We start from the raw sequence: 24,399 nt of genomic DNA, 5'->3' as shown, positions 1-24,399 counted from the left end.
TCCTTTACCTTCTAGCAGTCCAAGGCTTTCTTGGTCAAGCACGGTATCTATCCCCCTAGGGATTTACAAGGAATAAGAAAGACTGGGTGCCACCCAACAGGGTGCCCTTCTGGCGGGGGTGGGGGTGGGGGGAGGTCCCAGCAATTACAACCCAGTGTCACCAAGGCTATGTATGTTGGGGAGGGAGTATTCTTCCATCTCACTTTTATGATCCCTCCAAGTCCCACGAACATCACCAGAGACTAACCAGCTGCCCCATGGAGAATTCTTTATAAACGCAGTATTGCTGGAAAACACCCCAAGGCGTTGTTACTGCTGTTGTTGAAAATCCTCTGGAAGAAGTTTCTTGTTCTTTCTGCTTCTACACACCACTCAGGTCTCTCACCGTTGTTCCCTAAACAAGTGCCACCTCCGGTCCCCAAGTCAATCACAAATGGATGGCCAAGAGCCGGGTCTGGGAATGACTGGTCTGGCTTCTCTATGAGATGTGTTTAACCCGAAGCTGGCTTCTTCTCCCTCTGGGACCTAGTCACCCGTTTTGACCTCCCGACGGGCGTGGGCCCAGGGCTGCCCTCCCACTTAACAGGCAAAACACAAAGAGGAAAGGAAATCTTCCTCTGGGGTGGATACACACACCCAAGTGGCAAGTTAACACATTGATTTAATCCATAGAGACTGTGGGTTTCAAGCTAAAGAAACACCAGAACTGGATTAAGTGGTAAAAGTAACTGGGTCATCAGGCCCAGAGGGGTCTCACGGTGCCCAAGTGCGAGTGCCCACGGGCCAAGGAAGGACCTGAGTCAGGTCCAGAGTGCCTGCTTCTCTCCTCCTCTCTCATCAGCTCCCTGGCCTGGCCCCACTCCAGGGTGGGGCCATAGCGCCTTGTTTTATGTGCTCAGGTCCCAACACACACACGCAGAAACCATGAATCACTCTCTCTTTCTCCCTGGTGACTCTTAGCCCCAATTTCAAACTCCCAGGGAAGCGATTTGATTGGCCCAGCCTGGATCAGGGTGCTCCTTGATCCAATCAGCTGCGGCCTGGGGTGGGAGTGGCATCTCCCGATACGACCATGGCTGCCCCCAGTGTAACTGTGGGATGCGGAGAGGGCTGTTCCCACCAAAGGAACCTAGTGCACATCCACCGCTCCAGTGTTGGCTTTTGCGCACAGGACTCCCCTCCTGCCACTAGCGAGGCAACTGAGCGGTGGCTCCTTGCAGGGGCGTCGTGAATGCTCAGAACCCGCAGATCGCTTACTCCCCACCCTCCTCCAGTGCAGCGTCTCCACGCCCACCACTGCCGTTCTCACTCTGCTCTGGTCCAGCGCCTAAGCTCATTCATTCATTCGCTCGGCCGGGATTCTTGGAGCATCGCCCGTATGCCATGCTCTCTGCACGGGTGAAGAAGACAGACCAGGGGCCTCCTTTCATGGGGTTGTGGTGGATGGAAAATAAGCAAAGGCACAAAAGCACTGCTGTGACCACCTGATGGTAATAAATGCTATTAAGAAAACACATGGTGTGGTGTGACGTTCTTTCTTAACCGTGAGCCCCTTGTACTAGCCAGGGTTCTCCAGAGAAATGGACCAATGGGATGGATGGATGTGGATGGATGTGTGCGCTCAGTCGCCTCTGACTCTTTGCAACCCCATGGACTGCAGCCCACCAGGCTCCTCTGTCCACGGGATTCTCCAGGCAAGAATACTGGAGTGGATTACCATGCCCTTCTCCAGGGAATCTTCCCCAGCCAGGGATTGAACCTGCAGCTCCTGTGTCTTCTGCATTGCAGGCAGATTCATCACCCACTGAGCCACCTGGAAAGCCCGTGTGTGTGTGTGTATGCGTGCGTGCACGTACATGTGTAGAGAAATTTATTACAAAGAATTGGCTCACATAATTATGGAGGTTGAAACATCTGAACCGCAGAAGAACTAATGGTGTAGCTCTAGCCTGAGTCTGAGTTCCAGGGCAGAAGTTCAATGACACACCTTGAAATCATTGAGGCAGAGAGAGATTTCTTTCTTACTCAGCCTTTTATTACACTCAGATTTCAGTGGACTGTATAAAGCCTACCCATATTGGGAAGGGTAATCAGCTTCACCCAGTTTAAATGTTTAAATGTTTATCAGTTTAAATGTTGATCTTGGGAATTCCCTGGTCATCTTGTGGTTAGGACTTGGTGCTTCTACTTCTGGGGCCCAGGTTTGATCTCTGGTCACCGAACTAAGATATTGCAATCCATGAGGTGTGACCAAAAAAAAAAAAAGGTTGATCTCATCCAGAAACGTTCTCATAGACACACCCAGACATAACATTAAACCAAATATGTGGGTTCTCCAGGCTTCCCTGGTGGCTCAGATGGTAAAGAGTCGGCCTACAATGCAGGAGACCCAGGTTCATTCCCTGAGTTGGGAAGATCCCCTGGAGGAGCGCATGGCAACCCACTCCAGTACTCTTCCCTGGAGAATCCCATGGACAGAGGAGCCTGGTGGGCTACAGTCCATAGGGTTGCAAAGAGTCAGACACGCCTGAGCAACTGACGCACACACATACATGGGCACCCCCATGACCCAATCAAGCTGACAGATAAAATTAACCATCATACCCTTCAAAACAGGCCAAGAGGGACCCTTCTGTTTGCCCTCGGCAGGCTCATGATAGTGCCTTGCACGTGGTGGGGAAGGGTCTCAGATATTGCCCTGTTGCAAGCTCACAGGTAGTTAGCCTGCCAGCTTCACAGAGGCTGTCAAAGACCCAAGCTTCTTGGGTCAGACACGGGGATGGTATGACTCATGGCACAGCTGATGTCCAGAAATATTTGTGAAATGAGCAGATGGTGGCATGCACTCCAGGGCTAAGCTATATACCCAGGAAATGGCAGTCACCAGATCTTTTGGGGGAGCAAAACCCCCCCGATGTCAGTTAAAGAGGTAGCACTGGAGATAAGACCAATGCATTGGAGAAGGAAATGGCAACCCACTCCAGTGTTCTTGCCTGGAGAATCACAGGGACGGGGGAGCCTGGTGGGCTGCCGTCTATGGGGTCGCACAGAGTCGGACACGACTGAAGCGACTTAGCAGCAGCAGCAGCAGCAGGTGAAGTTGAAGACATAAGACATACAGCCCTGTGACCCAGAATTTCCATGTGCTGGGCTCAGGGGCCTGGCTGCCTCCGGCCCTTCCCACCTGCCCACCTGTAACCCTTTCCTGGCAAAGCCCAGTCCTAGGGGGACCCACACACTGACACAAGAAGACACATTCGAGGATGTTTCCTGTAGTGCTATTTGTGATATTAAAAACTGGAACCAAGGCTAATTTTCCATCACTAGAGGAACAGATAAACAAACCATAGTTTAGTCCTGCAATGGGATGTTATACAGAAGATAAAAATGGCTGCACCAGAACTATGTGGATTACTCTCTGTAAGTTTCAGGAACCAGAGCTGAGTGACAAAGAAAAAGTGGCAAATGTCAGACACAGGGATGGTATGATATATGTACAGTACATCATTTATGGGTTTGCATTTTTTGCTTTGATGAGTAACTGGTGGGATCTCAGTTCCCTGAGCAGGGATTGAACCTAAGCCCCCACTGGACCACCAGGGAATCTCTACATATTTCAAATGCACGTTGCATATGGCTATATAACATGTGAAAGTGAAAGTGTTAGTTGTTCAGTCCCGTCAGACTCTTTGTGACTCCATGGACTGTAACCCACCAGGCACCTCTGTCCTTGGAATTCTACAGGCAAGAATACTAGAATGGGTAGCTGTTCCCTTCTCCAGGGTATCTTCCCAACCCACGGATAGAACCTGGGTCTCCCACCTTGCAGGCAGATTCTTTATGTCTGAGCCACCAGAGATGCCCATATAACGTGTGGTTAAAGCAAAGCAAAAATTAAAAAAAATTATTATTAACCCTGGTGGTCCAGTGGTTAAGACTCTGCTTTCCCAGTGCAGGGGGGAAAGATTTGATCTCTGACGGGGAAACTGAGATCTCACATGCCACTCAGTACAGCCAAATAAAACAAACAAACAAAATATAATTACAAGGAACCGATGCTCTCAGTTTTGGCATGGCGGTGACTTTTTGGGAGGAAGGCCAAAGGGATGAGGCTTAGAGGTCTGCTTTTACTGAAGATTCTGAGAGCTGCAGGAAATACAGCAAAATATTACACCTAGTAAATCTAGGATGTTATGTTATTTCCTTTGATGAAATAGCTTATAATTAAATAATAGAGTTAAGGCGACCTCCCAAGAGGTAGCTAGAATGCAGCTGGAGAACCTGGCCTCTGGTGACCGGAAGACTGTGGCTAATTTTGTCCCAGAAGCGCTGGAAGGCATTCAATTCTCCCAAACCTTGCCTCACCCTGCGGCTTGTTAGAGGAAGACTGGTGTACTTCCCAACTCTCACCACTAGATGGGGAGAGCACGCAGGATTGTGTGTTCAGTCCCTCAGTCTGAATCTGTGCGACCAAGTGGACCGCGGCTGGCCAAGCTTCCCTGTCCTTCACCATCTCGCAGAATTTGTGCGGACTCATAGCAATTGAGTCAATGATGCCAACTCATCCTCTGTCGTCCCCGTCTCCTCCTGCCTTCAATTCTTTCCCAGCATCAAGGTATTTATCTAATGAGTCAGTTCTTCACATCAAGTGGCCAAAGTATTGGAGTTTCAGCTTCAGCATCAGTCCTTCCAATGAATATTCAGGGTTGATTTCCTTTAGGATTGACTGGCTTGATTTTGCAGTTCAAGGGACTCTCAAGAGTCTTCTCCCACTCCACAGTTTGAAAGCATCAGTTCTTCGGTGCTTAGTCTTCTTTATGGTCCAACTCTCAGATGCATTCATGACTACTGGAGGGCAGGAGGAGAAGGGGACGACAGAGGATGAGATGGTTGGGTGGCATCACCGACTCGATGGACATGGGTTGAGAAAGCTCCTGGAGATGGTGAAGGACAGGGAAGCCTGGCGTGCTGTAGTCCATGGGGTCGCAAATAGCCACGACTGAGCGACTGAACTGAGCTCAGGAGGCTTTCATTCCCCAAAACCTTGACTCACCCTGCAGCTTGTCAGAGGAAGGCTGGTGTACTTCCCAACTTTAACCACTAGATGGGGCCAGCACGCAGGAATAGAAAACGTGAAATCTGGGTTCACCCCAGCGATTTCAAGGAAGAAATTTTGCAAAAGAGCCAAGGCAGAAATTTTACTTGCGATCTTGAGAGACGGGCAGAGGTAGAAAACAGCGGCACCCAGGTAACAAAAGGACCCCTAGTTGAACTAGTCATACTATTCACTGATATTAATAAAGTATCTATTTTCTAGTTCTTAAAATTACCCAAGATGCAGTTTGTAGGCATTGAAACAGATGTCAACAGGGGTTCAGGGAAACTCCAGTTCTCAGCCCCCTTTCCCTGCCCCTGTGTCTGATGGATATCATTTCATTGAATGACTCAGAAGTGTGTTTAGTTTTAACAGCCTGGACTTGGAAGGTCCTGAGTTCACACCTTGACGTTGCTTCTGCCCAGCTGTGTGACCTTGGGTGACTGCTTTAACCTCTCTTGGCCTCGGTTTTCTGATTTGCAAACTAGGAGAAATAATAACACCAGGTCCACAGAACTTGCAAAGGTTGAATGAAATTATACACACAAAGCCCCTATACATAGTAAGCTTTTGGCAAATGGTAGAAATGTTAGACCCTAAAGCCCAAATCACTCTATTTTAATTTTTTTTTCTTGCTGTGCCATGTGGCATGAGGGTTCTTAGTTCCCTGACAAGACCCCTGCTTTGGAAGTATGGAGTCTTAACCATTAGACTACCAGTGAAAGTGAAAGTGTGAGTCGCTCAGTCGTGTCCGACTCTTTGTGACCCTGTGGACTGTAGCCTGCCAGGCTCCTCTGTCCATGGGATTCTCCAGGCAAGAATACTGGAGTGGGGTGCCATTCCCTTCTCCAGGGCATCTTCCCAAGCCAGGGATTGAACCCGGGTCTCCCACGTTGCAGGCGGATTCTTTACTGTCTGAGGCACCAGTGAAGTTTCTAGACTACCAGGGAAGTCCTCAAATCACTCTAAAGTCAGCAATTCCAGGGAACAAGGACAAGGTTTCAAACTGCAACATGATGAACAGAATTGAACGCTCTCCTGAGGGGTAAAGGTATTCCCAGGTGCTCAGCCAAGGGGGCTTCCCAGGTGGCGCTAGTGGTAAAGAACCCACGGGTCAATGCAGGCGACGTAAGAGACGGAGGTTCAATCCCTGGGTCAGGAAGATCTCCAGGAGGAGGAAATGGCAACCCACTCCAGTATTCTTGCCTGGAGAATCCCATGGACAGAGGAGCCTGGCGGGCTACAGTCCACGGGGTCACAAAGAGTCTGACACAACTGAAGTGACTTAGCAGGCACACAGCCATGGAAAAGGATAGTGGTGAAATATTTGATGACCATGTAACAGGAGCAACTAGAAACCCCGCCATTTCCCGAAGGGGAACATGACACCATCCCTTCACTCATTAGACAAATATTTAGAGAGCGGCTTCCTCGAGCAGGCCCTGGTGTGTGGTGTGAGCAAAACACACACGGCCCCTCCTTCCCCTGAGGATGCACAGCCCGGTGGGGGCAGCACAAATATGACCAGAGAGCGAAGGAGATGACGGGGGGGGGGGTAAGATCGCCAAGCAAGAGTGATGGGACCCCGTGCGTCCAAAACCCCAAAGCCGTTAGTCAGTGTGCTCCGGCCCAGGGACATTTAAAAACAACATTATTGAGGCATATTTGCATACCGTATTGTTCACACTTTTCATGTGTGCAATTGAGTAATTTTTAGTAAATTTACCAAGTTATGCAACCATCCCCATAAATCAGTTCTAAAACATTTCCTCAACCCAACATGATCCTTCATGCACACTCACCGCTAGTTCCTGTCCCTGCCCCAGGAAACCACTAATCTTTCTGTCTGTAGCTTTGCCCTTTCTGGACGCGTCATATAAACAGACCATGTAATACGTAGTCTCTTGTGTCCAGCTTCTTCTCCGAAGCATATTTTTGAGGTTCATCCAGGTCCCAGCATGGGCCTGTAGATAACTCTTTTCTCTTGCTGAGTAGTATTCCATTGTAAGGGTGTCACCCTGTGTCCCTCTGTTTGCTAGCTGATGCTCATCTGCGTTGTTTTCCATTTCTGTCTAGCCCATCAAATTTCAACCTAGGGCCAGTGGGTGGACATCACAGCTTGGTGGGCATCACAGCTTCTGTGATGTCAGGATGGGGGACTTCTGCGATGGCCCGGTGGCTAGGACTCCGTGCCCCCAATGCAGGGAGCCCAGGTTAGATCCCTGGTCAGGGAGCTAGATCTCACACGCTGCAACTAAGAGTCTGCGTGCTGCAAGTAAAGACCCCACATGCCACAGCAAAGACTGGCAATCCTGTGTGCCGCAGTGAGGACCCAACACAGTCAGATAAAGAAACGTTTTTTTTAAATTTTATTTACTTGGTGGTGGCATGAGGTATCTTTTAGTTGCAGCATGCTAAACTCTTAGCTGTGGTATGTGGGATCCAGTTCCCTGAGGGGGGAATCAAACCCAGGCCTGCTTCACTGGGAGCATGGAGTATTTGCCACTGGACCCTCAGGGAAGTCCCCATCTGGTCTCCTCTTTCTTTTTTCCCTGACCCATCTGAAAGCAGAGATCGTTAAACTCCACCCCTAAACCCTTCATCATGTGTCTCCTAAGGTTAAGGACAGTGTCTAAAATCACCGTTATCTTACTCAATTTAATTTCAACACGATGTTATCTGACATGTGGTCCACACTGAAATTTCCCAAATTATGTCAGTAACATCCTTCAGGGTTTTTTTTTGTTTGTTTGTTGTTGTTTTTAACTCAAGAGCTAATGAAGAATTGAGCCTTGCCTTTGGCTGTCATGAGAAGCCAGACTTTTTTTGTCTTTTTAATATTTTTCATTTTTTGGCGATGCTGAGTCTTCATTGCTGCAAGTGGGTTTTCTCTGGTTGCAAAGTGGGAGCTACCCTGTAGCTGAGGTCCCCAGGCTTCTCTATGCGTTGGCCTCTCCTTACGGAGCACAGGCTCTAGGTATGCTTCAGTAGCTGTGATTCCTGGGCTCAGTAGCTGTGGCACATGAGCTTAGTTGCCCCGTGGCATGTGGGATCTTCCCAGACCAGGGATTGAACTCGTGTCCCTGGCATTGCAAGGCGGATTCTTAACCACTGGACCACCACGCATGCCCGGAAGCCATACTTGGAACTGAACCAAAATGAATGCCGATTGCTAATCCGTGTGAGAATTTGCATGGGGCAGGCTTCTGAGGGAAGTGTCAGAGTAGTCACTCAGTCCTCAGAAGAGCCAGGCCGGGACTGCTGCCCACATTTCTGGAGGCGAGGTGGCAGGTGGTGTCGAAAGCTGAGCTGCCCTCGTCTGGGTTTGGTAGATGAGAAAAGCAGGGTTTGGGACCTGGGACACCTCGTCTGTGTCCTCACACTTGAGCCTGAAGGAGTCCTAATGTGAAGCCACGTTTGACTGACTCTGAGCGCCAAAGTCTTTGACTGTGGGGATCACAACAAACTGTGGAAAATTCTTCAAGAGATGGGAATACCAGACCACCTGACCTGCCTCTTGAGAAACCTGTATGCAGGTCAAGAAGCAACAGTTAGAACTGGACATGGAACAACAGACTGGTTCCAAATTGGGAAAGGAGTACATCAAGGCTGTATATTGTCACCCTGCTTATTTAACTTATATGCAGAGTACATCATGAGAAACGCTGTACTGAAAGAAACACAAGCTGGAATCAAGATTGCCATGAGAAATATCAGTAACCTCAGATATGCAGATGACACCACCATCATGGCAGAAAGCAAAGAACTAAACAGCCTCTTGATGAAAGTGAAAGAGGAGAGTAAAAATGTTAGCTTAAAACTCAACATTCAGAAAACTAAGATCATGGCATCCAGTTCCATCATTTCATGGCAAATAGATGTGGAAACAGTGAAAACAGTGAGAGACTTTTATTTTGGGGGACTCCAAAATCGGTGCAGATGGTGACTGCAGCCATGAAATTAAAAGACTCTTGCTCTTTGGAAGAAAAGCTATGACCAACCTAGAGAGCTTATTAAAAAGCAGAGACATTACAAAGGTCCACCTAGTCAAAGCTATGGTTTTTCCAGTACTCATGTATGGATGTGAGAGTTGAACTATAAAGAAAGCTGAGCACCAAAGAACTAATGATTTGAACTGTGGTGTTGGAGAAGACTCTTGAGAGTCCCTTGGACTGCAAGGAGATCCAACCAGTCAATCCTCAAGGAAATCAATCCTGAATATTCATTGGAAGGACTGATTCTGAAGCTGAAACTCCAATACTCTAGGCTCCTGATGTGAAGAGCTGACTCATGGGAAAAGACCCTGATGCTAGAAAACATTGAAGGCAGGAGAAGAAGGGGACGACAGAGGATGAGATGGCTGGATGTCATCTGGCATCACTGACCTGATGGACATGAGTTTGAATAAGCTCCAAGAGTTGGTGATGGACAGGGGAGCCTGGCGTGCTGCATTCCATGGGGTCACCAAGAGTTGGACACGACTGAGCAGCTGAACTAAACTGAACTGAACTGGCAGTCCAGTGGTTAAGATTTCACCTTCCAAAGCAGGGGGCATGGGTTTTATTTTTTCATAAAACACGATTTTATTTAGATTTATCCAGTCAACCTTTCCAGTTGGTTTGTGCCCGCAGATATTCAACCCAGGGCTGTGCATCACGTGTGATTGTACATTCTTGAGATTATAAGCTAGTGTTCTCCTTTCAGAGAAGGTAATGGCACCCCACTCCAGCACTCTTGCCAGGAAAATCCCATGGATGGCGGAGCCTGGTGGGCTGCAGGCCAGGGGGTCGCTAAGAGTCAGACACGACTGAGTGACTTCACTTTCACTTTCTACTTTCATGCATTGGAGAAGGAAATGGCAACCCACTCCAGTGTTCTTGCCTGGAGAATCCCAGGGGTGGGGAAGCCTGGTGGGCTGCTGTCTATGGGGTCGCACAGAGTCAGACACGACTGAAGCGACTTAGCAGCAGCAGCAGCAGCAGCAGCAGCAGCAGCAGCAGCAGCAGCAGCAGCAGCAGCAGCAGCAGCAGCAGCAGCAGCAGCAGCAGCAGCCCTCCTTTCAGGGACAGCGACCCTCTGGAGAGACTGGCTAGGTGTTGTACAGGAAGTCCCACCCTCTAGATTTGTCTCTTACTGGCTCTTGGTGTCAGTCCGTTTGTTCCTTCATTCCCCATAATTCCTCTAAACTGGCAGTTAAAGCAAGGCTGGGAACTTCCCTGCTGGTCCAGTGGCTAGGACTCTGTACTCGTAATGCAGGGGGCCTGGGTTTGGTACCTGCTCAGGGAACTTATATATATAGCAAGGCTGGATGGTGTGAAATAAGAGCTTGTGATGAGCATTCCCACCGATATAGAAGTGTGTAAATTAAGGGAGATGCTCTGCCCCTCCTCTTTCCATCTGTAGTCCTTCTCCCCAGAGATAAACACTGTTAATGACTGGATGACTGGGTGTTCCTCCTTCCAGGCTTCCCAGATTGCCCTATGATAAGAAACTTGCTTGCCAGTGCAGGAGACATAAGAGACGCGGGTTAGATCCCGGGGTCAGGAAGATCCCCTGGAGAAGGAAATGGGAACCCACTCCAGCATCCTTGTCTGGAGAACCCGATGGACAGAGGAGTCTGGCGAGCTACAGTCCATGGGGTTGCAGAGGCAGACACAACTGAAGGGACTTCAGTTCAGTTCAGTCACTCAGTCGTGTCTGACTCTTTGTGACCCCATGGACCGCAGCGCGCCAGGCCTCCCTGTCCATCACTAACTCCCGGAGTTCACTCAAACTCATGCCCATCGAGTCGGTGATGCCATCCAGCCATCTCACCCTGTCTTCCCCTTCTCCTCCTGCCCTCAGTCTTTGCCAGCAGCAGGGTCTTTTAACACGCACCTTTCCTCCCCTCATAGAAACGTCTGACTGTCACTACGTGCGGCTTTTTGCTTTTGTTTGTACAAGAAAAGGATAGATACAATAGCTGTTCTGGAAATGGAAAAGTCACGTATTTGGGCCATCTCTCCATGGCTTGGTCCTGAGCTCCGTCACTCTAATCTAAGATCACATTAGCTTTTGCTGACTAAAAAACATTCTTTTTTATATCTAAGTTTTTGTTAAGCCCCATGTGGAGAATTTGGGGAAGTTCAATGAAAAGTTCCTCAGGCAAGATAACATCTGATTTATTCAAAGGATTTTCAGCTCACCCCTTCCCTCCCCCACCGCCAACCCTTCTCCCACTGCAGTCAGTGATTTTTGCTTTTAATATTTTATTTATTTATTTTGACTGCGCTGGTCTTAGCTGCGGGATGTGGGATCTTTTAGTGGCGGCATGCGGGATCTAGTTCCCTGACCAGGGATTGAACCCAAGTCCCCTGCATTTGGAGCCCGGAGTCTTAGTCACCAGACCACCAGGGAAGTCCCACAAATTAGCCCCACCTAATTCTTGATCTTTTCTCTCAAGTCAGCATTTCTTTCAGGCTTCCCACCTCTAGAAATGACATCTCCATCTGCTCAGCTATTCAAGTCCTAGATGTGGGCATTGGGATTTTATTTTAAATTTATTTATTTACTTCTCTCTCTCTCTCTTTTTGTTTTGTTTTGGCTGCACCCCTTGGCTTGCAGGATCTTAGTTCTCTGGCCAGGGGTTGAACCTGGGACCCAGCAGTGAAAGCAATGAGCCCTAAGCACTGGTCTGCCAGGGGATTCCCTTTATTGTTTTATTGAGGTACAATTTATCTCAGTAAAACACACAAATCTTAAGTGACAGCTTCACAAAAAAAAAAAAGTTTTTAAACCTTTGTAGATAATGCGCGTAACTACCACCCAGATGGAGATGGAAAAACTTCTCAGCGCCCAGGAAGTTCCCTTGCGTCTCATCCCGGTCGGTTCCCCTCCTTCCCCCAGAGGGACCCGCTCTTCTGACTTCTGTCTCTGATGCCTAGTGACCAGCCTATGGCTCAGGCCTGCCGGTCTCCGCCGTATCTTTCCCAGGCCTCATCCTTGCCCACCCGGGCAGCAGCACCGGCTTCTCCACTTGCCCCTCTCCTCTGGCACCTTGTCCCCCCAGCAGCCAGAGACCTGACCGCTCGCCCCCCGGCCTGAGACCCCCAGAGGCTCCTAGGGCCCTCAGGGAGGTGCTCAGCACCTTGGCTAATCCTCACCTTGCTGACAACATTTCCCGAGTCCTTGTGCGTGCGTGCAAGTCACTTCAGTCGTGTCTGACTCTCTGCGACCCACGGACTGTAGCCCACCAAGCTCCGCTGTCCGTGGGATTCTCCAGGCACGGATCCTGGAGTGTGTTGCCGTGCCCTCCTCCAGGGGATCTTCCCAAACCAGGGATCAAACCCGCATCTCTTACATCTACTTCATTGGTGGGCGGATTCTTTACCACTCTTGCCGCCTGGGAAGCCCTCCTTGGTCCTCACCACACCCCATACAAGGGGATGGAGGCACAGTGGGGATTCACCAGTCTACGATCGCAAAGACAGCAAGCAGTGAAGCTGGACACACCAACAGGTTGGCTCCCGAACATACGCTCTTAATAGTTCAGCGCCACTCCATGAATGAATGAGTCATCTATTCATCTATTCAGGTTTTCTTTCTCAGAAATATAGCGACCCAGGGACTACCCTTGGTGGTCCTGTGGCTAAGACTCTGCGCTCTCAATGCAGGGGGCCTGAGCCCTGGTCGAGGAACTAGATCCCACATGCCGCAACTAAGAGTTGGCATGCCACAGCTGAAGACCCCACACACTGCAGCGAAAGATGCCGTGTGCCATATGCAAGGAAGATGGAAGATCCCTTGTGCAGCACTTGAGACCCTGTGCGTGCAAATAAAGAAACAAAAATAAAAACCAAAGGAAATACAGTAAGTTTAGGAAAAATCAGATCTCCCATTGCTAAGCAGTGGAACGTGAGACCACTTTGTTGCCTGGGGAACAGGGAAAAGAGGCAAAGGGAGGAGGGGCAGGAAGGGGAGGAGGGGGAGGAGGGGGAGGAGGGGGAGGAGGAAGGGAGGCGGTCCCAGCCTTGCGGGGGCAGAGGGTGTTTCTGGACAGAGGCCTGCCTCCACGGCAGCACCTTCTTGAGGACTGGGCTTGACCCCAGCAAAGGAGAGGTTCTTTATTTCCTCAGTGTCTAAATCCTGACCATCACTGGGTTGAGAAGGGGGATAGGGGTGCCCCCACAAGGCCTGTGGTTTGAGGGAAGAAAAACAATTGCGTAAAAACGGAGAACCTTAACATCCCAGGTCCTGTCCGCGCCTGAGTCACACTGGAGAAAAGTGAAGCCCCAAGCCCCTCCGATTTCAGGCCAGCAGTTACGTCACTGAAGTCAGCGCCTGTGAGCTCAGGAAAGGGTACCCGGGGACAGGGGACAAGGCAGGATGGGGGGCCAAGACTGGCTCAGAGGAACTCCAGGCCTGGGTTAGGGAGAGGTCACCGGGTCAAGTGACGGCTTCGGAGAGAGCCCCAAACCCCTCCCAATGTCAGGAGCCTCTGATACGACCTCTGTGACCCGGGCACGTGGTGCAGTGCCTGGCACATGTAAGCACTCAGGGTTCAGGAGTTGAATGGACGAATCAGTGAATGAATGAGGGAGCAAGGCACCTCAGCTGGGCACTCCGGTCTCCCACTCAAATTCTGCAACCTGCAGAAATGGCTGTTCTCAGGAGCTCCCTGATGGGCCAGTGGCTAAGACTCAGCACTCCCAATGCAGGGGGCCTGGGTTCGCTCCCTGGTCAGGGAACTAGATCCCACATACCGCAACTAATAAATTAAATGTTAAAGAAAAAAAAAGAAATGGCTGTTCTTGGGAATTCCCTGATGATCCAGGGGTTAGGACTCCGCGCTCTCATTGCCGAGGGCTTGGGTTCAATCCCTGGTCAGCGATCTAAGATCCCACGTGGCACAGCCAATAACAAACACAAAAACTGTTCTTGGGTCTTACAGGTCCCTGGTTCCCACGGGGCTGGCCTTGGCGTTCCAATCACCCACCTGACTTTTCACCGGCTCCGTGCAGAGCTGGGGGATGACTGACAACTGGAAGCAAATCCGACCTCCAACCAGGAGGAAGCAGCACATTTTCCTTAGTGCGGGAACTGCGGCCAAAACTGTGTTGTCTCCCGAGTGGGAGGGGATGGTTTATGATGAGGTAGGAGGGACAGGGCCTCCAGAGGTGCTTAAAACTGAGCTGCGTGGGTCCCTGGCTGTAGCTTGCGATGGGGACATATCTGGTCCTTCTCCTGGCTCTCAGGAAGCTTCTGGAGCATCCCACCCCACCACGCCCACCCTCCATAGCCCAGTGCTCAGGGCTGAGCAGTCGATGAGAGCACACGTGCTACTTGACTGCCGTTCTGAGATGGACAGTTTGAATTGGAAGCTGGAGCTTGTGGGAAAGGTTAGAGGGCCCAGCTGGCCCCGTGGGGGTCAGCTCCATCTGAGCATCAGCCCGTTCTCAAGCCAAGCCCTTTCCTCCACCCCGCCCCCAGCTCTCTGAAGTCTTCTTCACATATATCAGGTATATGTATATAGATCTCGCTGTGGTTTAGCTTGGAAATCGATCAAGTCATTCCACTCCTCTGAACCTCAACTTCCTCACCTCTAAAATGGGAATAAGGAAGACAACTGACTAATACTGTGTATACACAGTATTGAGCACAGAGTCCGGCAGCTAAAGTTGACTCGCTGTTGTTCATCTTGTTATGTAACGATTTTTACTTTATCACCAGGTTTACTGCCCAGCTTGTGTCTCCAGCTCAAGTGGAAGCTCTGTCTCTCAGTTGGCCTGTCTGGGAGGGGAAAGCCAATTCTCTCTGCCAGGTCTCACTCTTGTCTGGGAGCCAAACTTGCCTGCTCATCCTTGGGGTCTCACCCTCTCCCCAGAGTGCTGGTCTGTCTCTTTTCTCAGTTGCTGCTGCCAACATGGTCAACAGTGATGCACCCACAGCCCTGGTGGCCTTTGATGGGTCCACAAGGCCAGAATCTTGCCCAGAGAATGGACAGGTAGCAAATCCACAGTGAGGAGGGGGCTGCTGGCTGGAAGGGGCGGTTCTGGGTCAATACTGTGCTTTTATCTGTTAGGGGGGATCTGGCTCTTGGGATGAAGTGAGAGCAGGGAGGCCTTCAGGGAGGAGGAGTTAGGGTCAGGTCAGGGGAAGGGAAGCAGAGAGAGGATTGCATAGAAAATGTCATCTTATCCTATGGTACTCAGGACAAGCCGGATCTGAAACGCTCTTCTGTGGGGACTTAGCCTCCAGTGGACCCCGGTGCCGTGCAGAGCAGGTGGCAGACCAGTGCTGACTAGCTCTTGTTGGTGGCAGGTAGCTTCCTGGTTGCTAGAGCCACACTGAGGGTTCAGGGTTCGAGGGACTTCCTGTGAGATGCTGCGGTGCAAGAGGAACCTCGCCGGGGGGATACAGGAACACAGGTGACGATCCCAGGGCTGGCGAGGACCTGAAGCGGATTCATGGAGGGGCCTTTTGTCAACGTTCTTTGATCTGTTCCTGCTGCTCGCACCGACTTCTTGGACTGCTGAGCTCAGACTCCTCTTTGCGGTCCAGGCTCCATCCCCATGCCCACCTTTCCATCTCTCCTGGTATCTTCTGTTCACACCTGGGGACATCTGTTTGGGTGGAGCTCGCCCCAGCTGTGGATTTCACTGGCTGTGGCTAGGCTCCCATTGGCTACCTGCGGACAGGTATTCTCTGCTGTCCAATCAGCTGTGGCCATGGTGGCTCTGACCAGCCTGGGGCTGCTTCCCTGCGTGAGCCATCTCTATAAAGGTGAGCCCCTATAGGGGGCCCACATTCTGGGCTCGCCAGTACACTCCCTGGTTTCTAACCAGTCAGTCGGGTTCCTGGGCCATCCAGCAACACCCCGACTCCTTTCTTCCTTACCTAGTACATACATTATTATGTTTTGTTATTTGTAAAGAAACAGTTGCTTTTTTAAAGTTTTTTTTTTTGGGGGGGGAAGACTGTGTGGATCACAATAAACTGTGGAAAATTCTGAAAGAGATGGGAATAACAGACCACCTGACCTGCCTCTTGAGAAACCTATATGCAGGTCAAGAAGCAACATTTAGAACTGGACATGGAACAACAGACTGGTTCCAAATAGGAAAAGGAGTACGTCAAGGCTGTATATTATGACCCTGCTTATTTAACTTATATGCAGAGTACATCATGAGAAACGCTGGACTGGAAGAAGCACAAGCTGGAATCAAGATTGCCGGGAGAAATATCAATAACCTCAGATATGCAGATGACACCACCCTTATGGCAGAAAGTGAAGAGGAGCTAAAAAGCCTCTTGATGAAAGTGAAAGTGGAGAGTGAAAAAGTTGGCTTAAAGCTCAACATTCAGAAAACGAAGATCATGGCATCTGGTCCCATCACTTCATGGCAAATAGATGGGGAAACAGTGGAAACAGTGTCAGACTTTATTTTTGGGGGCTCCAAAATCACTGCAGATGGTGATTTCAGGCATGAAATTAAGAGACGCTTACTCCTTGGAAGGAAAGTTATGACCAACCTAGATAGCATATTCAAAAGCAGAGACATTCCTTTGCCAACAAAGGTCCATCTAGTCAAGGCTATGGTTTTTCCAGTAGTCATGTATGGATGTGAGAGTTGGACTGTGAAGAAAGCTGAGCACTGAAGAATTGATGCTTTTGAACTGTGGTGTTGGAGAAGACTCTTGAGAGTCCCCTGGACTGCAAGGAGATCCAACCAGTCCATTCTAAAGGAGATCAGTCCTGGGTGTTCTTTGGAAAGAATGATGCTAAAGCTGAAACTCCAATACTTTGGCCACCTCATGCGAAGAGTTGACTCATTGGAAAAGACTCTCATGCTGGGAGGGGTTGGGGGCAGGAGGAGAAGGGGATGGCAGAGGATGAGATGGCTGGATGGCATCACCGACTCAATGGACGTGAGTCTGAGTGAACTCTGGGAGTTGGTGATGGACAGGGAGGCCTGCTGTGCTGCAGTTCATGGCGTTGCAAAGAGTCAGACACGACTGAGTGACTGAACTGAGCTGAACTGTGGACCATTTTTAAAGTCTTTATTGAGTTTGCTAGATATTACTTCTGTTGTTTAGGTTGGTTTTTTTAGGCACAAGGCATGTGGGATCATAGCTCCCCTACCAGTGATCGAACCAATGCCCCCTGCTTTGGAAGGTGAAATCTTAACTGCTGGACTGCCAGTTCAGTTCAGTTTAGTTCAGCTGCTCAGTCGTGTCCAACTCTTGGTGACCCCATGGAATGCAGCACGCCAGGCTCCCCTGTCCATCACCAACTCTTGGAGCTTATTCAAACTCATGTCCATCAGGTCAGTGATGCCAGATGACATCCAGCCATCTCATCCTCTGTCATCCCCTTCTCCTCCTGCCTTCAATCTTTCCCAGCATCTGATCTTTTCCCATGAGTCAGCTCTTCACATCAGGAGCCTAGAGTATTGGAGTTTCAGCTTCAGAATCAGTCCTTCCAATGAATATTCAGGACTGATTTCCTTGAGGATTGACTGGTTGGATCTCCTTGCAGTCCAAGGGACTCTCAAGAGTCTTCTCCAACACCACAGTTCAAAAGCATCAATTCTTCGGCGCTCAGCTTTTTTTACAGTCCAACTTTCACATCCATACATGACTACTGGAAAAACCACAGCTTTGATTAGACAGACCTTTGTTGGCAAAGTAATGTCTCTGCTTTTTATTAATTTATTTATTTTATAAATCTATATAGTTTTATTAAGACAAAAACCTGACAGTGTTGATATGAAGTTTACATTTAAACAAAAGTTTTCACAAAAACCTAACACACGCCTGAAAATTACAATGGAGTTCTAGATGCAGATCAAGACGACGTCAACAACTGATGGATCTCATGACTCAAGACAGCATTTTGGCTTTTAGTTAATTCTTAGGATTAAAACATTTGTTTTGTTTTAAAGTGAACCACTGCCCCAGTATGAAAATTTATCTTCTCCTGAGACCAGGGCTTTTGAAATCATTCAACTCTTGACCTTGTGCTGTCAGTGACTGAACCCTGCCCCCAATGGTTTCAAAGTTCAAAAAACAGAGGCTCCAAGAGTTTTCCACCCTATGAGCACCGGCCCTTGTCTTTCCCTACTCACTTACCTCCTATTCCACTCTCTGCCCTTCCCTAAATATTTCACCAATGGCTTGGATGAGAAGCTGATATTTGTAACTTCACAACAGGAAAAGAAAGGGTTTTCTTGTCAGTTTCATGAGTAGCACCTCTAAGACAGAATGATCTGCCTGTGTATACACCCCAGGAAGACTTTTCCTCCTCAACCAGTTTCCATCCCCCACATGGCAGCTTTGGTAGCTTCTTGTTCCTTTGTTGGGAACAGCATTGAGCTCAAGCAGGGAATACCTTAGCTTCTAAGTTTCAGGCACTCGCAGCTTTTAAGCAGTCTCTCTCAGTCCTCATTTAGGTTGCCAATGACATTTTTTGAAAGGATACAACATTCTGGACACTGAACCCAATCATCATTAGTTGTTCTTTCGTTTCACCGTTTCCCCAAATTTTAACAAAAATGATCCTAACCCATCTCCCTTCTTTCCCACCCCACCCCACCCACCCCAAATAATACACCAGTAATAGCCAAAAACTACACACATGCCACACTGTAAGAATGCAGAGTTAACACTATCGGGAAGAAGGCTGTGTGGGTTGTGGAGATGCTCTTTGAAGATCTACAGTATCTCTTGCTCTCCCACATCCCATTCTATGTTTTGTCCTTCATAGAAGGCCCTTTGCTTTTTTTTTTTTTTTTTTTTTAAGCAAAGTTCAGAACGGGTTGCCTTGAAACACTGACCCTCCTTCCCCTCCACCAGGGTGGGTATGCAAACTGTACAGCGTGGAGTGGCTTTGAAGCTCCTGGGCTGCTGTATTGGTGATGTCCATGTGTAGAGTCTTCTCTTGTGTTGTTGGAAGAGGGTGTTTGCTATGACCAGTGCATTTTCTTGGCAAAACTCTATTAGTCTTTGCCCTGCTTCATTCCACATTCCAAGGCCAAATTTACCTGTTCCTCCAGGTATTTCTTGACGTCCTACTTTTGCATTCCAGTCCCCTATAATGAAAAGGATATCTTTTTTTTGTGTTAGTTCTAAAAGATCTTATAGGTCTTCATAAAACCGTTCAACTTCAGTTTCTTCAGCATTACTGGTTGGGGCATAGACTTGGATAACTGTGATATTGAATGGTTTGCCTTGAAAACGAACAGAGGTCATTCTGTTTTTGAGATTGCATCCAAGTACTGCATTTTGGACTCTTTTGTTGACCATGAGGGATTCCTGCCCACAATAGTATAACGGTCATCTGAGTTAAATTCACCCATTCCAGTCCATTTTAGTTTGCTGATTCCTAGAATGTCGACGTTCACCCTTGCCATCTCTTGTTTGACCACTTCCAATTTGCCTTGATTCATGGACCTGACATTCCAAGTTCCTATGCAATATTGCTCTTTGTAGCATCGGATCTTGCTTCTGTCACTAGTCACATCCGCAACTGGGTATTGTTTTTGCTTTGGCTCCATCCCTTCATTCTTTCTGGAGTCATTTCTCCACTGATCTCCAGTAGCATATTGGGCACCTACTGACTTGGGGAGTTCCTCTTTTGGTATCCTATTATTTTGCCTTTTCCTACTGTTCATGGGGTTCTCAAGGCAAGAATACTGAAGTGGTTTGCCATTCCCTTCTCCAGTGGACCACATTCTGTCAGGCCTCTCCACCATGACCCGCCCATCTTGGGTTGCCCCGCAGACATGGCTTGGTTTCATTGAGTTAGACAAGGCTCTGGTCCTAGTGTGATTAGATTGACTAGTTTTCTGTGAGTATGGTTTCAGTGTGTCTGCCCTCTGATGCCCTCTTGCAACACTTACCATCTTACTTGGGTTTCTCTTACCTTGGCATGAGGTATCTCTTCATGGCTGCTCCAGCAAAGCACAGCCGCTGTTCCTTACCTTGGATGAGGGGTATCTCCTTACCGCCACCGTTCCTGACATTCAACGTGGGATAGCTCCGGGAGCTGACTGTGGCTCAGATCATGAACTCCTCATTGCCAAATTCAGACTTAAATTGAAGAAAGTAGGGAAAACCACTAGACTATTCAGGTATGACCTCAATCAAATCCCTTATGATTATACAGTGGAAGTGAGAAATAGACTTAACGGTCTAGATCTGATAGATAGAGTGCCTGATGAACTGTGGAATGAGGTTCATGACATTGTACAGGAGACAGGGATCAAGACCATCCCTATGGAAAAGAAATGGAAAAAAGCAAAATGGCTGTCTGGGGAGGCCTTACAAATGGCTGAAAAGAAGAGAGGTGAAAAGCAAAGGAGAAAAGGAAAGATATAAGCATCTGAATGCAGAGTTCCAAAGAACAGCAAGAAGAGATAAGAAAGCCTTCTTCAGTGATCAATGCAAAGAAATAGAGGAAAACAACAGAATGGGAAAGACTAGAGATCTCTTCAAGAAAATTAGAGATACCAAGGGAATATTTCATGCAAATATGGGCTCAATGAAGGACAGAAATGGTCTGGACCTAACAGAAGCAGAAGATATTAAGAAGAGGTGGCAAGAATACACAGAAGAACTGTACAAAAAAGATCTTCACAACCCAGATAATCATGATGATATGATCACTCATCTAGAGCCAGACATCTTGGAATGTGAAGTCAAGTGGGCCTTAGAAAGCATCACTATGAACAAAGCTAGTGGAGGTGATGGAATTCCAGTTGAGCTGTTTCAAATCCTGAAAGATGATGCTGTGAAAGTGCTGCATTCAATATGCCAGCAAATTTGGAAAACTCAGCAGTGGCCACAGGACTGGAAAAGGTCAGTTTTCATTCCAATTCCAAAGAAAGGCAATACAAAAGAATGCTCAAACTACTGCACAATTGCACTCATCTCACATGCTAGTAAAGTAATGCTCAAAATTCTCCAAGCCAGGCTTCAGCAATACATGAACCGTGAACTCCTTGATGTTCAAGCTGGTTTTAAAAAAAGCAGAGGAACCAGAGATCAAATTGCCAACATCTGCTGAATCATCAAATAAGCAAGAGAATTCCAGAAAAACATCTATTTCTGCTTTATTGACTATGCCAAAGCCTTTGACCGTGTGGATCACAAGAAACTGTGGAAAATTCTTCAAGAGATGGGAATACCAGACCACCTAACCTGTCTCTTGAGGAATCTGTATGCAGGTCAGGAAGCAACAGTTAGAACTGGACATGGAACAACAGACTGGTTCCAAATAGGAAAAGGAGTGCGTCAAGGCTGTATATTGTCACCCTGCTTATTTAACTTATATGCAGAGTACATCATGAGAAACGCCGGACTGGAAGAAACACAAGCTGGAATCAAGATTGCCAGGAGAAATATCAATAACCTCAGATATGCAGATGACACCACCCTTATGGCAGAAAGTGAAGAGGAGCTAAAAAGCCTCTTGATGAAAGTGAAAGAGGAGAGTGAAAAAGTTGGCTTAAAGCTCAACATTCAGAAAATGAAGATCATGGCATCTGGTCCCGTCACTTCATGAGAAATAGATGGGGATACAGTAGAAACAGTGTCAGACTTTATTTTGGGGGGCTCCAAAATCACTGCAGATGGTGACTGCAGCCATGAAATCAAAAGACGCTTACTCCTTGGAAGAAAAGTTATGACCAACGTAGATAGTATATTCAAAAGCAGAGACATTACTTTGCGACTAAGGTCCGTCTAGTCAAGGCTATGGTTTTCCCTGTGGTCATGTATGGATGTGAGAGTTGGACTGTGAAGAAGGCTGAGCACCGAAGAATTGATGCTTTTGAACTGTGGTGTTGGAGAAGACTCTTGAGGGTCCCTTGGACTGCAAGGAGATCCAACCAGTCCATTCTGAAGGAGATCAACCCTGGGATTTCTTTGGAAGGAATGATGCTAAAGCTGAAGCTCCAGTACTTTGGCCACCTCATGCGAAGAGTTGACTCATTGGAAAAGACTCTGATGCTGGGAGAGATTGGGGGCAGGAGGAGAAGGGGACGACCCAGGATGAGATGGCTGGATGGCATCACGGACTCAATGGACGTGAGTCTGAGTGAACTCCGGGAGATGGTGTGGACAGGGAGGCCTGGCGTGCTGCGATTCATGGGGTCGCAAAGAGTCGGACACGACTGAGCGACTGAAATGAACTGAACTGGGCTGCTGTAGGGCACAGAAACTATACTGGCTCTTCAAAGGACATCTTCTCAAGCCATCTTCATGGTGTCAAGACAAGGAGAACTCCTTCTTTCCCAACTTGAAACCCACAGTCAGATGTGACAGGCGCTGGTATTCAAGAAAGTGAGTTCTCATCATCTTTTTTGTCATCATCCTCTGAGGAATAAGAATGCCACGTCAGCCTTTCCTCACGGAAGGATATGACAACCTGCGGGCATTTGACATCGGCTTCCTTGGCAGGGACCAGATCAGCCTCACCAGAGTTCTTCCGTTTCATCAGGGACATGGGTTCTCCACTAGAGTCCGTAGCTCCAATAATCCGCTCTGGTTCCAAATCCCGGGCAAAGCCTCGTGGCTTTTCTGACTCTTCTTTCTTCTTCTTTGGTTTGCTCTCCTCCCCCTTACCTTCCGAATCAGAATCAGCTTCGTGCTTGCCTCCCTCTGATTTATCTGTCTCATGTGCTGTTTTCCATGACTGCGGAAACTCAGCAATGAGGTCAGGGCAATCCAGGTGCTCTTCTGGTTCCCATGTGTTATTCTCATCTGAGAACCCCTTCCACTTTAGGAGAGACTCCACTTTGCCCTTTACCACTCGACAGTCTAGAACTTTTTCCACCACTTATTCTTCTTCCTCTTCTTCAAGCACCTCCTCTACTTTCTTCTTGTTTTGTTTTTTTTTCCCCATAGTGCCCGCCAGCTTTCTGGTATAAAGGATGACGCTGCAGCAGCGCCCGCAAGCCTGAGAGGAATCGGTGCTGCGCTACTGGCGGGTCTCCTCCGGCTGGCCAGGGGAGTGGCAACCAGAAAGGCAACAAGCCAGGTGACCACTGTCGAGCCCCCTCCCTGAAGCGGTGTACAGCAGGTCCCTGCCAGCAGCCCTCCCCGCAGATGAACAAAAGCGCTGTCTCTGCTTTTTAATAAGCTGTCTAGGTTGGTCATAGCTTTTCTTTTCAAGGAGCAAGCATATTCACGGAGGGTCCTTTTGTCAGTGTTCTTAGATCTGTTCCTGCTGCTTGCGCCAACTTCTCAGAGAAATTAAAAGAGCACGCCTTTTAATTTCATGGCTGCAGTCACCAACTGCACCAATTTGGGAGTCCCCAAAATAGTCTGTCGCTATTTCCATTGTTTCCCTATTTGCCATGAAGTGATGGGACCAGATGCCATGATCTTCGTTTTCTGAATGTTGAGTTTTAAGCCAACTTTTTCACTCTCCTCTTTCACTTTCATCAAGAAGCTTTTGAGTTCCTCTTCACTTTCTGCCGTAAGGGTGGGGTCATCTGCATATCTGAGGTTATTGATATTTCTCCTGGCAATCTTGATTCCAGCTTGTGCTTCATCCAGACCAGCATTTCTCATGATGTATTCTGCATATAAGTTAAATAAGCAGGGTGACAATATACAGCCTTGACGTACTCTTTTTCCTATTTGGAACCAGTCTGTTGTTCCATGTCCATTTCTTACTGTTGCTTCTTGACCTGCATATAGGTTTCTCAAGAGGCAGTCAGGTGGTCTGGTATTCCCATCTCTTTCAGAATTTTCCACAGTTTATTGTGATCCACACAGTCAAAGGCTTTGGCGTAGTCTATAAAGCAGAAATAGATGTTTTTCTGGAACTCTCTTGCTTTTTCCATGATCCAGCGGATGTTGGCAATTTGATCTCTGGTTCCTCTGCCTTTTCTAAAACCAGCTTGAACATCTGGAAGTTCATGGTTCACACACTGTCGAAGCCTGGCTTGGAGAACTTTGAGCATTACTTTGCTAGCGTGTGAGATGAGTGCAATTGTGCAATAGTTTGAACATTCTTTGGCATTGCCTTTCTTTGGAATTGGAATGAAAACTGACCTTTTCCAGTCCTGTGGCCACTGCTGAGTTATCCAAATGTGCTGGCATACTGAGTGCAGCACTTTCACAACATCATCTTTTAGGATTTGAAATAGCTCGACTGGAATTCCATCACTTCCACTAGCTTTGTTCATAGTGATGCTTCCTAAGGCCCACTTGACTTCACATTCTAGGATGTCTGGCTCTAGGTGAGTGATCACACCATCATGATTATCTGGGTTGTGAAGATCTGTTTTGTACAGTTCTTCTGTGTATTCTTGCCA

General features: G+C 48.2%; 1 pseudogene; it reads right to left on the bottom strand.

Annotated features, from left to right (window-relative positions):
* Window positions 1–22,409: 22,409 nt before the first annotated feature.
* On the bottom strand, window positions 22,410–22,979 carry LOC120852312 (annotated as a pseudogene).
* Window positions 22,980–24,399: the final 1,420 nt, after the last annotated feature.

This window comes from Oryx dammah, unplaced genomic scaffold (genome assembly GCF_014754425.2).
Source record: "Oryx dammah isolate SB20612 unplaced genomic scaffold, SCBI_Odam_1.1 HiC_scaffold_25, whole genome shotgun sequence".
Taxonomy (NCBI): Eukaryota; Metazoa; Chordata; class Mammalia; order Artiodactyla; family Bovidae; genus Oryx; species Oryx dammah.
Note: the sequence above shows the minus strand (reverse complement) of the source record. Positions and strands in the feature narration are given on the sequence as shown.